The sequence below is a fragment of the Dromiciops gliroides genome, chromosome 5 (genome assembly GCF_019393635.1).
Source record: "Dromiciops gliroides isolate mDroGli1 chromosome 5, mDroGli1.pri, whole genome shotgun sequence".
Lineage (NCBI taxonomy): Eukaryota > Metazoa > Chordata > Mammalia > Microbiotheria > Microbiotheriidae > Dromiciops > Dromiciops gliroides.
This window is the reverse complement of record NC_057865.1, coordinates 221167880-221182515: the sequence shown is the minus strand read 5'-3', so window position 1 is coordinate 221182515 and position 14636 is coordinate 221167880. Positions and strand designations below refer to the sequence as shown.

The 14636-nt window shown below is 39.2% G+C and overlaps 1 protein-coding gene across 5 annotated transcripts in view; it reads left to right on the top strand.

The window, feature by feature from the left end:
* Positions 1 to 14636, top strand: part of ATF7 (activating transcription factor 7) — a 96759-nt gene that overhangs the window by 25583 nt on the left and 56540 nt on the right. The window lies entirely within an intron of this gene.

Sequence of the window (14636 nt, the reverse complement as noted above, 5' to 3'; positions counted from 1 at the left end):
AGAGAAACAAAAGATCTATCTATATCCCTTCTTATGTGTCCTAGCTCTATTAAGTAATACAGGTACCAAGGAAAACCAAGTTCTAGACATGTGCATGTGAACCTGGGATGTCCATAGAAGTTGAAGAACTTTAGATCATCTAAGGACGGGAGCAAGGAATGGGGAGCTCCTGATGTTGTGCAGAGTTCACAACCTTTTCCTTTACTCTTTACTATACCAGTATTGATTGCTTGAAAAAGCTGTCAGTTCAAACTTTGGGGGGTTTGTTTTCCATGGCTTTTTTTTTTTCCAGTTTTTATAATAAAATGTTCTCTAAGGAGCTTTCAGCTCTAAAGTCTACAGTTCTATAATTCAATGGAGGAAATTGAGTTTGCTTCATGGAAATTAACTTTAAAACCAGTACCTCATTCATAAATCAAGAAGTATGTCTCTTTAATGGTCTCAGACTCTACTCAATTCCTCTTAACTATTCCTGAGAGAGCAAAAGTTTAACGTGGTCAAGTACTGTGGTGCTTCTTAGCAACAGGTTAGGCTATAACGGTGTAAGAGAAACTATTTTCTTTATACACTGCTTAAAAATAATGTTAACTTAGATTTATGTAGCACTCCAAAGTTTACTGAGCCCTTTTACATTTAGTATCTCATTTGATCCTTCCAACTCTGTGAGGTATTATAGATTTTGTTTTCCCCTTTCACAGATGAGGAAGTTTAACCCTAGAGAAAATATGTGACTTGCCTGTGATCACAAGTAATAGCTACCTAAGGTATAGAATCCAGACCCAGCTCTCTCCTGACTCCAATTGGATCTAATTGTTCAATTCTAACACACTGTTAGAATGTGTACCAAATTGTATATAAAATTGAAAATATATTTTTTCCTTTTCTGTTTTGTATTTAAATTTTACCTCTTTTGGACTGTAAGTTTATTCTAACAGTTTTAATACCTCATTTTCTTGCACAGTTGCATAGCTTCTATGTTAAATTTGGAAGAGAGAAATTCTATGGTCTGTCTTGGTTTTTCAAAAATAGGAAGAGGATGGAAGCTTCAAAATGGCATTCTTGGCAAAATTCTAGAGCACATTATTAATGAGATAGTGTGTGACCAGTTAGAAAATTGTGATGATCATTTAATAACCTGCATAGGTTTACTAGCTGTGTGACCCTGGGCAAGTCGCTTAACCCCAGTTGCCTCACTAAAAAAAAAAAAAAAAGAACCTGCATAGGTTCTAATGGTTTCACTATTTCTTTTTTGATAGGTTCATTAGACTAGATCAAGAGCTTGCCATGGACACAGTTTAATAAGGTGAAGAGACATAACTGTGATTAGAATACAGTTAGGGGGGATTTAGAACTGCTTGAATGATTAGACCCAAAGAGTGGCGATTAGTGAAATGAATGTCAACCCGGACAGAGGTCACTGCTCCTCAGATGTGTCATGGGCCCTGTTTTGCTCATCATTTCTGTCAGTGTTTTAGAGTCAAGGCATGCTTATCAAATTTGCAGATGTGGTGGGAGGGATGGTTAACACAAACTTAGGATACAAAAAGATATTAGGTTAGAATGTTGGACCAAATAATAAGATGGGGGAAGCAACAGATTGAATGAAAAAAAAGCTTATGACTGACTCCTAAATCTCTATACTCAGCCATAATCTTCTCATAAATTCCTTAGTCTTTGATCACCTACCTTCTGGGCCTCTCCTGAAAATGCACACTTTCCATACATAAAACACATTTGGATTATTTTCTTCTCTAAGGCCAATGCTCCTCCAAATCCTTTTTCTCTCTGACTTACTGTGTCCTTCCAGGAACACCAGGTTCACAACCTCTAACCTTGAGGTCATCTTCATTTCCTTCTTTTTCCTTACTCTACTGTATCTAATCAGTTTTCAAATCTTGTTGTTGTTTTTCTACCTTAATAACTCTTGTACTGTCCACTTCTCTTCATTCTCACAGCCACCATCCTTGTCCATCACCTCTTTCCTGGACTAGGATTTAAAACTGATCTTCTAGTCTCTACCTTCCCTTTCTAATCTGTTTCCCCCTCCATTTTATTTATTTATTTATTTTCTTTCTTTCCTTTTTCTTTTTTTTTGTGGGGCAATGGTGGTTAAGTGACTTGCCCAGGGTCACACAGCTAGTAAGTGCCAAGTGTCTGAGGCCGGATTTGAACTCAGGTACTCCTGAATCCAGGGCCGGTGCTTTATCCACTGCTCCACCTAGCCGCCCCTTCCCCTTCATTTTAAATCATAAATCTGACCACATCATTTCCCTGCTCAAGAACCTTTAGTGGCTTACTTTCTTTTTTTAGTGGCCTCTGTGATCAAATACAAACTTCTGAGCTTGGTGTCCTTGGTGTTCTTCATAGTCTGGCTTCAGCCTACTTTTCCAGGCTTATTGCCTATTATTCTCCTTACCCACTCTGGTGTCCAGCCAAACTGGCCTACTTATTGCTCCTCAACTGACACCCTGTCTTTACCACTGTGCATAGGCTACCCCCATCCCTGGAATGAACTCCTTTCTAACCTCTTCCTTTTAGATTTCCTACCTTCCTTCAAGGCTAGCTGATATACCCTTAGTTGTTAGTTCTCTCTCGCTTTTCTTTGAATTACCATTTAGAAGGCAGTGTAGTAGAGTGAATAAAGTGCTAGACAGGAAGACTTGTGTTCACATTCTTGTACCTCTGATACTTACTAGCTATGTGACCCTGGGTAAAGTAACCTTTTTCAGCCTCAGTTTCTTTATCTGTACAATGAGAATAATTATACCTGTACTTCACAATGCTGTTGTGAAACTCATGTGAGATAATGGATGTAAAGTATTTTGCAAGCCTTAAATGCCAGTTTAATGTAATTTGATGCCAGTTGTTAGCAGCATGAATATATTTACTTGTTTAATGTTAAATTTCCCTAGGAAAGTAAGCCCTTTGAGAGAAAGGACAGGTTTTCATTTTATCCTTATAGCTCAGACACCTGGCACAGTGCTTTGAACATTTTTTTTTCTTTTTTTGATCTGGACCTATGACTATTGGTCATATGTAGGTCACAAAGGCAGGAGGCCACCGTCATCTACTACTCTGCCTTGCACACAATAGGAGATTAATCAGTGTTTATTGGACTAGATTCATGAACTCTACAATTTTTACTATCCCTACTATTTCATGAATTCTCACAAATTGGCTCCCAGGCCTAGAATGCGCAAACGTTTGCTTTCTTTCAGAGCTCCCTTGAGGTCCTTCCCTAGTGCCCCTAGTTCCTAGTGCTCTTGTTTTCCTCACATTGCTCTGTGTACATGCTATGTCTTGTTTTTTGTTTGTTTGTTTGTTTGTTTTGGTGGAGCAGTGAGGGTTAAGTGACTTGCCCAAGGTCACACAGCTAGTAAGTGTCAAGTGTCAGAGGTTGGATTTGAACTCTGGTCCTCCTGAATCCAGGACTGATGCTTTATCCACTGTGCCACCTAGCTGCCCCATGCTATGTCTTAGAGTAGAATGGAATCTCCTCGTGAGCCACAACTGTTTCTTTCTATCTCCTGCTCAGTGCCTTTCATGCAATAAGCATTTGCTAAATGCCTGTCCAAGTGAAGTGGAAGTTTGAGCCTGCTGTGTGACATGTCCTCTGGAATAGCTCAGGAGATCATAGGCTCAATTATGGAGGGGGGAGGTCAGTCATACAGGGACTAGTGGATTCCTTTTTGGGTTCTGCATTTTAGAGAAGACAGGGCCAGACTGGAATAAGTCCAGAGGAAGGTGACCAGGGTGAGAAGAGGACGGGAGACCGAAGCACGTGCCCTCAGAGCCAAGAAGACTTAGCTGCCTTGACAGAGGAAGTTTGTGATTAAAGAGCTCTGAAGGAAGAAAGTCCTTTAACAGTGGAGATTGACACCATAGCAACTTGGAATCTTAGAAAGTTGTCTGAGGGCATGGAGCCAGTCTGTGACAGAGGCAGGACTTGAATCTGGGTCTTCTGACACCTAGCCAGCTCTGGCCACCCATACAGTATATGTTTAACCTCTCCAAACAAAACCCCCCCAAAGTAATAAAATAGAAACTAGGTACATAAGGCAAAGTTTCACCCAACTTTTTGGAAGGGTTGACAGAACTGCAAATAGAATTGATTTAGGCAAAAACCAATTCTGATTGAAAAAGAATAGAATCAATTGAAAATTAATGTTGCAAAATTACAAATGACAAGTTTGACCCCCAAAGAAGAGATGTAAGAAGACACCTCACCCTACTCCTTTGCAGAAATGGTGGGTACAAGGGCATGGGATATTGCATTTGCTGTCACATTTTTTTCAATGTACTGATTAGTTTTGCTGAATTTTTTTTTCTTCCTCTCTTTTTATTTAAAAAAAATTCTTATTATAAAAGATGGTGCTCTGAGAGGGAGAAGGAAGAGAGATGTATGTGGAAGTCTAAACAATGTAAAAACAAAAGATTTCAGTAAAAATAAATTTTTTCTTTTTTTGGCAGGGCAGTGGGGGTTAAGTGACTTGCCCAGGGTCACACAGCTAGTAAGTGTCAAGTGTCTGAGGCTGGATTTGAACTCAGGTCCTCCTGAATCCAGGGCCGGTGCTTTATCCACTGTGCCACCTAGCTGCCCCCAAAATATCTTTTTTAAAGAAAAAGAATAGTACTGAAGTTGAGATCCTGAAAGACTTTTTTTTTTTTCACAGAGAAAAGAGGCCAACTTTTATAGCTCCTACTTCCTGTATTGCTTTGATCTCTTACCTACCAGTAGTACTGTACTATTTAGTGCTTGTTTTTCCTATTTCACCATATAATTGAATGAATGAATCATTGAAGCATTTATTAAATGCTTACTGAGTGCAAAGTACTGTGTGAAGTGCTAGAGATACAAAACAGTAAAGACAGTTTTGCTGTCAGATTCTAATGGGGGAGACAACATAGTGGAAGGTTTCAGCTGTAAATCATATGGAAAAATCCTTAAGGTGAAGCAGCAAAGCAGATGATCGTGCCTCTTCTTTCATGTCATTTCCACATATAAAATCATATCAATTTCTGGTATTGGATTATTTGACAGTCCCAAGGACTTTGGTGTCAAGAATTTTCCTTTCTGGGTCTTCAGTAGCTGTGGCAGTAGCACCTCTAGGAGCAGTTGCCAGGCTGCATCTCCATAGGAATTGCTTCCCAAGATGATGGCTGAGCACTGGACTGGAAGCATTGCTATTCCAAAGGCTCTTGGGTTCAGGGTACTTGGCCATCTCTTTCAGGAGAAATGGTAGTCAAGGTGGTTTGACTTCCCTGGTTCATGCTGCCACCCCCTCTCACTCCTTCCCCATTCCTTGCTATTTCATCGAGGATGGCTCCCCTGCCCTGGGTAGTATGGGAGGTGCTGCCTCTCCCAGGGCTCCTATTACTGTCTGCCTTTGGTAGGGATTGGTTATTAGGGATGGTGATGAAGAAGGTGGGCCACTTTTCTGTTGTGATTCCTCCCTTCAGTGGTAGTTGTAGGAGCTGGGCTGGGAGCCAATTTGGTGGTTGGGGGAAGGGGAGCACAACTATTCTCAAGGCTTTTGAGTTCAGGGTACTGGACTGGTAGGCAGAGTGATGGTGGTAGTGGTGATGGTTTGACTTGCCTAGCAGTTCTGTTTCTCCTATGAGATAGCCTGGTGTTTCAGCTAGATTGGCTTGCCTGGCCTGTGGGTGGCAGTATAGTTGATGGGGATGGCCCACTCTTTTCCCATAGGAGCTACCTCTCCAGATAATGGCAGTGAGGGCTGGGCTATTGTGGAAAATGTGCTTTGGAACTTTTAAAGAATTATGTGCTAGTTATTATCACCAGTAGCCTTCCCTGCTTTCTCTCTCTTGTGTTGTTAATGTTCTACTGGTATTTGGATTGTCACATTTCCTTAAAACTTCTAGCTTGGGCATTGAAAGGTTTATTTTCGGTGATTGAGTCAGTATAGAACATAAGGACAACTAGCTAACCCTCTGTTCTGTTCAGATAGTTTATTTCTTGGACAAAGGGTGGCAAAGCTCCAAGGGGTGTTAGGAAAACAGGTAGATTCATTCTTCTTTCAGAACTTTATCTTCAGGTAAGAATATAGTTCCTTAAGCAAACTCTCCTTTAGTTTCTTAGGATTTTCCATAGTCTTTCTTCCAGATATATGAAATAGTGATGGTCTAGCAAAAAATATAATAAAACTAATGTATGGCCCTTTCCTTAACTAGGACAAAGGTCACTTTGAAGCCGTCTGACTGAACGTAATCCAAATTCCCTGTCCCAGAAATTATAGCATAGCACAGAGGCCACTTAAGCTCTAGGAGAGGTAGTCTATAGGTTTAAATAGGTTTAAAGCTTGTTGCCCTAGAGACTATAGAGCATTGGTGTCAAATCCCAGGAGAAACAGGGGCCACTAAACTGTACACAAAGATCCCTGCAGACCACATTTGACTTAAAAAAATCACATACTAACATTTTCTATGTTTTATTATATTTAGATTTTATTAAATTTTAATCTAGTTAAGGCACGTTGGAGGTGTTTGACACCTCTCTTGTAGAGGGAGGGAAGACAGAAATGAAAGGTTTTAAAACCACCTTCCAAAAAATGGATTGGTTTTTAAAATCAGAAGACAAATTATAAGAAAATCCATAATATATATAACCTATATCAGATTACCTGCTGTCTAGGGGAGAGAGGGAGAAAAATTGGAAATTGGAAATCTTATATAAACAAATGCTGAAAACTATCTCTACATGTAACTGGAAAATAATAAAATACTTTTATTTAAAAAAAAAAAGAAACTAAATGTAAAACAACATCTCACACCTTACCAAGACAAGCTCCAAATGGGTACATGAATTAGATATAAATAAGAGGATCAAGCAAGGAAAAAAAAAAAAGAAAGAAAATCCATAGAAGTTGCCTATTTCTACCCACCAGTGTTTACTGTCCCTCAACTCTCCTTTTCTCAGAGTTCTTCCTATTCCCCCTTGTATTAAGGAAACACCGTAGGTTAATGTTGAAAGAAGGTGAGAGGAAAATTTGCCTAAAATAGACTAGTCAAGTCTGCTACCCACCATATAATCAAAGCTGCTGGGCCTTCAATGGATACGTAAACATGTTTTGGTTGCTAGGTCTTTAATGGCTGTTATTTTTGGATTCTGTTCATGATCTACTTCCCAACAGTAAGTCTAATGTGACACAGCTGAGTTCTAAATGTGCTGCATGTCCTGTTAGAAAAGATGCTGCTCAAGGCCATACAGTCTACATTCCTGTCTTAAAAGACAGGTGATAGGAGAGAGAGAGAGAGAGAGAGAGAGAGAGAGAGTGTGTGTGTGTGTGTGTGTGTGTGTGTGTGTGTGTGTGTGTGTACGCACGCGTGCTCGCGCTCACTCGCTCTCCCTTCCCTGCGTTCTTCCACAGACTGTATCCTCCAAGGCCTTTCATCTCCACAAAGAGGAACTAGGGAAAGCAGCAGTCTGCTTAGCGCCTCTCAATGGAGCTGTCTCCTGAGAATGGGGCCCTGTTGTTAAGGCCAGCAATACCCCAGATGCCAGATTGCCAAAGGGTTTGTTGAGTTAAGGTCATGTGAGTTTTTTCGAAATGTGTGGAGGGCTCCATCTCTATATAATAACAGACCTGTGTTGTTGCTTTGCCTCAGTGTTATAAAATAGAGGGAATATAGTTAAGCCCTGTGTGGTTCCATGGACCTAGAAAGGCTCTTCCCAAGCCTTTCATGTTATCTGTGGGAAGTAGCTATCTGAGATTCTATTATGTAAAAGTTCTATTAAGACAAGAATTTGCACGTCATTTCTGAAACTAATATTTTATGTGGGTAGTTGATTATGTACGTATAGTCATGTGTCTTTATTATGCATCTTTCATGTGGATACGTTTTATACAATTTAGGTCCAAATTTGACAGGTCAACAGGTTCTAGCATACTCTCAGCTTCCTGAATTCAGTTATGATCCAGGTCAGGCAGCTTTAGACAGGCTTTCTGACCCTCTGGTTGCTTATTATGCTCAAAGCTTTGAGTACCTATGAAAAGAGGTAAGGACACTACCAACATATTGCTAAGATCTGTCTGCTTCTCTGAATATAGGAGCACATTTCTCACTTGCAACAGGCCTCTGAGGAGATGCCGCTGATGGACTATTATTAGTATTAGCCCATTATCAGTCATTGAACAAAGGGTTTCTGTCACAACCATTCTGCATCATTCAACCTGCCATTGTCTTTAATAAGGGCAAAATCCTGATTGACCTTTGGATTGTTGCTTATGCTTAGACTTGACAGGGTTTCTTTTTCCCTAAGGACATCTACCACCTGATCTTTTCTGCAGAGTGGCCTCGGGGTAATTTGGAAACAGACTGGGGTCCTATCAATAACTGTACCATGAGAAATGTCAGATCACAGTCCTCTGGACTTCTTTTTGCCTCTTCCAAGGCGAAGAACAATGGTAGCAGTGGGATGAGGGCAGCTTGTTGTACACCTTATCTTGTCATATAATAGGAATAATGTTTATGGTACTGTAGTCCTGGCTTCACTTGGCATTTAACCAACCTCCAAAGCCATTTATTGCTTCGTATACTCTGCTACTGTGAACATTATCCCCTAAATCTCTATTGCTTTGTAATATACGAAGCAACAAATATCACCTATGATTGGCTAAATTCTGGTATGCCACAAAGGTATATGTTTTATAGCCTGTATAACACAGACCCATAGAGATTTTCCCCATTATCCTAGACCCTTTTCTTCCCTGCCCCCCTCCCCTTCCCGCAGTGAGTGGGGCCAAGTAGTGCTGTGGGATTGTAAACATGAAATTCTGTCCTTTTAGCAGATTTCCCCTGGCATGGTTAAATAACAGCAAGGAAGCCTGATATGGGGCCTATTCTTAATTTCTTATGTTAGATTTCTTAAATTGAGTAGCACTCAATTTAAGGAAAGAAACAGTTTTGCTAATTGAATGTTGTTGACAGTGTAAGTCAGGGTTAGAATCTGGGAGCCAGATTAAATTTTCAGATTTCAAGGAAAGAAAAAAAAGGGGGGGGAGTGGGGAGAGGCAGTATATTGTAATGGGGCATGGGTTCCTAGCTTCAGATAGAACCCTAAATAAAGATCACTGAAGGCCTACAAAGATCTTATGGAAAGGTTCAGAAAGGGAGCCCTCTCTCTGTTCCTGTCCTCTTTGGTGGTTTGCACATTTATTCAAGTTATCTTTTATTATCAATAAAATATGTACAGGAATGAGTATGTGAGATCCCACAAAAAATACTGGACACTACCAGGAATGCACGTGAACTTGACTTTGGGAATTTGTCAAACCCTGATGTAAGCAGTGTTTATAGACTTTGACAGGTGAGAGCAATTTCCACCAAACAAAAGCAAGCCTTCTTTCCCCACCTTCCCCTCCCCCTACTCCCCAAGAGTTTGGTTTTTTTAAAAATCATCACACATTTCAAATCTTTTATTTAATAATTCATGTTCTGTTCAATAATTCATTCAGCCCCCATCTGGTAAGAGTGTTTGCATGCTGCCAGGCAGCTGAAAATACACTATGTTATACTCAATTAGGCCAAATGTTAACCTTATTTTTCAGTAATCATGTGCTGTGTTTGTGTAGCACCTTTCTGGAATACACAAAATGTTATACAGACATCTTTTTAAAAAGTTATTTATTTTTTAAATTGTTTTTACATCACTTACATTTTCCAGTGTAGCATTCGTCTCTCATCCTCACAGAGAGCCATCCTCTTTTTTTTTTTTTTTTGGCCATCCTCTATTAACAAATTTTTAAAAAGGAAAAAAAGTTCAGGAAAAGTAATGAGTGCATTGAAGAAGTTATACATGGGCAGCTAGGTGGCACAGTGGATAGAGCACCGGCCCTGGAGTCAGGAATACCTGAGTTAAAATCTGGCCTCAGACACTTAATACTTACTAGCTGTGTGACCCTGGGCAAGTCACTTAACCCCAATTGCCTCACAAAAAAAAAAAAAAAAAGAAAAGAAAAAGTTATACATGTTCTGTGTTCCATATATGTACCCACTTCCCCTTTCTTCCACTCACCCCCCCCCCCCAAAAAAAAAAAAAAAGCAGGGAAGTACCTTCTCATCCTTTCTTATTTGGGACCAAACCTTTTATAATTTAATACTTGCTTTCACTTGCTTTGTTCTTTCCATTTACGTAGTTGTGGCCATTGTATATATTGTTTTCTTGGTTCTGTTTCCTTCACTTTGCATCAGTTCATATAAATCATTATAGTCATCCTTCCTTACAGAATGATAATATTCCGTTATATTCATGTACAACTTGTTTAACCAGTCTCCAGTTTGAAGAACACTGTAGATATCTCTTTTCAGTCTTCATGGTGATAGCAATAGAAATGCTGTCTTCATCATATAGATGAGATAGAGCCTGGGATGGGGAAAACTAAGAGATTGTTAGCAGTTTGCCTAAGGTGAGTGATTTTCAGAAGCAGAGCAAGAGACAGAACTCAAGGTTTTTATCTTCCAATGCAGTATTTTTGCTGTGTGACCTTTGGGGCTTCTAGTGGGATCATGGGATCATAGATTTAGTGTTTTATGGAATGTAATTTATTTTTGAGGGTCAGATATGAGCAAATTTGGTAGATTTTTTTTCTTACTCCTTACTCCTACATGCAGGAAGGTTATATGTAGCTAATTAAATCATGCCCAGGAAATGGAGAAGAATCATTGTTCCAGTTCCATGATCAAGAACTCTGAAATTCCTTTATTTAATCATTTCCTAATATTTTGCTCCTTTTACACCTATTTTCTGTTCCCATTACTTAATTGAAATCACTCTCATTCTAAATGGGTAGCTCTTCTTTATCATCAAATTTGATAATCTTTTCTCAGTCCTCAATCCTTCCTGACCTTTCTATAGCATTTGATACTGCTGACCACATTCTCTTAATGGATCTCCAGTTTTTCATAACACCACTCTATTCTAGTTCTTTCTTCTACCTGTCTGGATCTCAGTCTCCCTTGCTGGATCATCAGCCATGTCACACCCACTAATTATGGTATATTTCTAAACTTCTATCACAGGCCCTCTTCTAATTTATCTCTACATTTTCTTGCTTGGTGACATCATCAGCTCTCTAGGTTCAGTTATCATCTGTAGGCAGATGAATTCCCAATCTACTTATACAATCCTACTCTCTTACTTGAGCTCCAGTCTGCATCATAAACTGCCTGTTGGCATTCCAAACTAGGTATCTTACAGGTTTTTCAAACTAAACAGCCAAAACAGAACTTTCCCACAAACCTACACCTTTCCAAATCTTCCTGTTATTCTCTAGGACACCACCATCCTACTGGTCATTTCTCCCTCTCACCCCACATACCTAACCTATTGCCAAATCTTGTTGACTCCTTTTCCACATTATCTTTCACATGTGTCCCCTTCTTTCTGCTTACACAATTACCACCCTAGGTTAGGCCTTCATAACTTCTCAATGGACTATTGCAATAGCCTTCTAATTAGTGTCTCTATCTCAAGTCTCCTTCAGTCCAGTCTGTCCTCCACATAGTCACCAAAATGTTTTTCCTAAAGTGCAGGACAATATACAATAACTGCACAACTCTAGTGGTTTCCTATTACCTCTAGGATCACATATATACCCTAGTATTTAAAGCTCTTCACAACCTGGCCTTCTGCCTTTCTTTCTGGTCTTTTTGCACACTATTTTCTGTAAACATTCTACTGTTGTGTTTCTCACGCAGAACACTTAATCTCTTGACCTTGTCCCCTTTTCACTGGCCATCCTCTGTACCTGGGATGCCCTCTCTCTTTACCTCTGCCTCTTGGAATCCATCTTTTTTTTTTTTTTAAGTGAGGCAATTGGGGTTAAGTGACTTGCCCAGGGTCACACAGCTAGTAAGTGTTAAGTGTCTGAGGCCGGATTTGAACTCAGGTACTCCTGACTCCAGGGCCGGTGCTCTGTCCACTGCGCCACCTAGCCGCCCCCCATCATTTTTCTTTAAAACTCAAGTGCCACATTATACATGAAGTGTACACACACATGCACGCACCTGCAGCTGCTAATGTCCTCCCTCCCTAAATTCTCTTGATTTCATTTTGTTATATTCTCTGCATGTCCTTGTATATGTACATGTTGCCTCCTCACTTAGAACATCAGCTCCTTGAGGACAAGAACCGTTTGACTGGCTTTATCCCCAGTGCTTGGCTTAAGAAATGCTTGTTGCTCGCTTGTCTGATTTTTGGAATTCCTTGTTATCTGTGGGTGCAGCACAATATTTTGAATGTGACCCCAAAAAACTGTTCTTATCAGGGATTTCCTGATAAAAAAAGATAAAATCCCCTATCTCTTTTCCTCAGCTCTTCTACCAGCAGAGGGGGTATTTACCATCCCCTTTTTCCAAAGTTACCTACCATATCCTGTCCCTCTTTTTCTACTGCTACAAAATCCTAGATCAGCCAAGTTTACTTATGATACCTTCATCAGTAAATTGGTTCTTCATGCTTTTTTTTTTTTTTTTGGTTAAACATAATCTTCCAGCTGATGCAGCAGATTAAAAAATGGCCAGTGTGCTTCCTTTGCCTGGTTAGCATTGTTTCTTTAATGCAGATTGACTTGCTCAGCAGTAACGTTTTGTCTGCAGCCCTTGTTAGAACCTTCTCTGTATGTGGATTCATAACACATCTGTGTGTATGTCTACAGCACTGTATAAATAATAATAAGTAATCACCAGATGGCCTATAACTGCTCCTCTGGACCCACCAGGTCTCTTGAAGCTGTTAGTAAAGTCTTTTGGCGTTTTGCTGGGGAAAACTTGTCATAGATTTATTTGTAAAAAAATTCAAACTCACAACTGGGTGTTTAGGGCTAGCTATTGCTGCCTGTGTTGTAAATATTTAACAGGCTTTGCACAGTGACAAGTAAAAGCGCCGTTACTACCCACATACAGTGACTGCAGAGCTCTTCTCTCTTAGCTATTTAGAAAGGAGAAGGGGGGGAGGGAGGGTGAAAGAAAAGGCAGATTTTTTTACTGATTGGAAAAAAATGAAAATTTTAAAAATTTTATAGGAATAAGCCATTTCCCAGCAGAGAGATGATCAAAAGATAATAGGTTTTTAAAGGAAAAAATCCAAGCTCTCAATAACCATGTTTTTAAAAATGTTCCAAATCACCAATAATTAGAGAAATGTAAATTAAATGTAAATTAAAGCAACTCTTAGTTTTTACCTCACAACTATGTTGACCCAGAAAAATGACAACTGTTGGAGCGACTATGGGAAAACACATTAATGTTCTCTTGGTGGAACTGTGGATTCATCTAAGCTATTTTATTTAAAAAGGAGTTGGACTATGCCTCAAAAGTTAGTAAACTGTGTAGAATTTTGGACCCAACATTAGCAGTATGCCTTCATTTCATCCAAAAGAGAAATACTAAATAGAAATTCAAGAGTAATCAGTTGGCAGGATTCTGTTTATTTCAATGTGTTTTGCATATCGAAGTGTATTCCACAAGGGATTTTATTTTTAAAAGGAAGAGAACCCATATATACAAAAATATTGTAGCAGTTCTTTTCATAGTAACCAAAAAAAGGTAATTAAGGGGCTATCTTCCTATTGGAAAATAGCTAAACAAATTATGACATGTGAATGTAATGGAACAGTTTCAAAGGAAACTGGGAAGACCTCTGTGAACTGATGCAGAGTGAAGTGAGCAGAACTTAGAGAACAATTTATACAATAACAGCATAACAGACTTTAGAACTCTGATTAGTGTATCAATAAAGCATGAGTCCAGAAGCCAAAGAGGTGATAGACTCTTGCTGCAAAATGAGATGTGTATTTTTTGGAAATGGTCAAATGTGGGGGTTTGTTTTGAAGAAACAGAACTTTAGCATTCATCTCAAGAAAATGTGACTGTAACAAACTTAAACTTTTTAACTATGTGCCAGTGGCTTATATACAACATTTGACCCCTTTTAAATTGAACTAAATAATGAAAACCAAGGCATTTTTTTCACCTGTAGTTTGGCTAGAGCCAGGCTTCTGAGTCTTTACATCCAAATTACAAACCCTTTTGAAAGGAAGGTTGCAAATATAAGCATCAGCACACACTTAACTAGAATGTAGGCCCTTGGGTCTCATCTACAATGTGAAGACATACACTGTTTCATGGCAACATTTCCTGTAGAGCAAATGATTGCTTTCATTTCTTTTTCTTTTTTCATTGGCATTTTCATGGCAAGTAGGTGTGGGAGGATTTGGTTTGTTGGTTTTGTTTTTGTTGTTATTGTTGTTGGTTTTCTTTAAGATCTTTTTTCTTTTGTTTCTTGGTAATTTTCTGTGAAATATTAGGCGGCTCTTACCTCACTGGATCAATGGCTTTGTTATCTATACCAAATCTGTTCAAACATGACTGTGAATTTTTTCAGAAACTTAACCATAACTGTCCACAATTTCTTCAGTGGTTTCTTTTTTCATAAGATAACTAAAATGAATGTTAAAAAAGGAATTGAATGTCCTAACCCTCAGTGTCAGTTCTCTTTTGTCTGTTTAGATTTAGATGTATTTAACCCCCAGAGGGATTGCTCTTTAAATCTTAGCACAATGGCCATTCCTTTCACGTCAGGATGTGCAGTAAGCATCTCTCTTTCAAAACCTCAC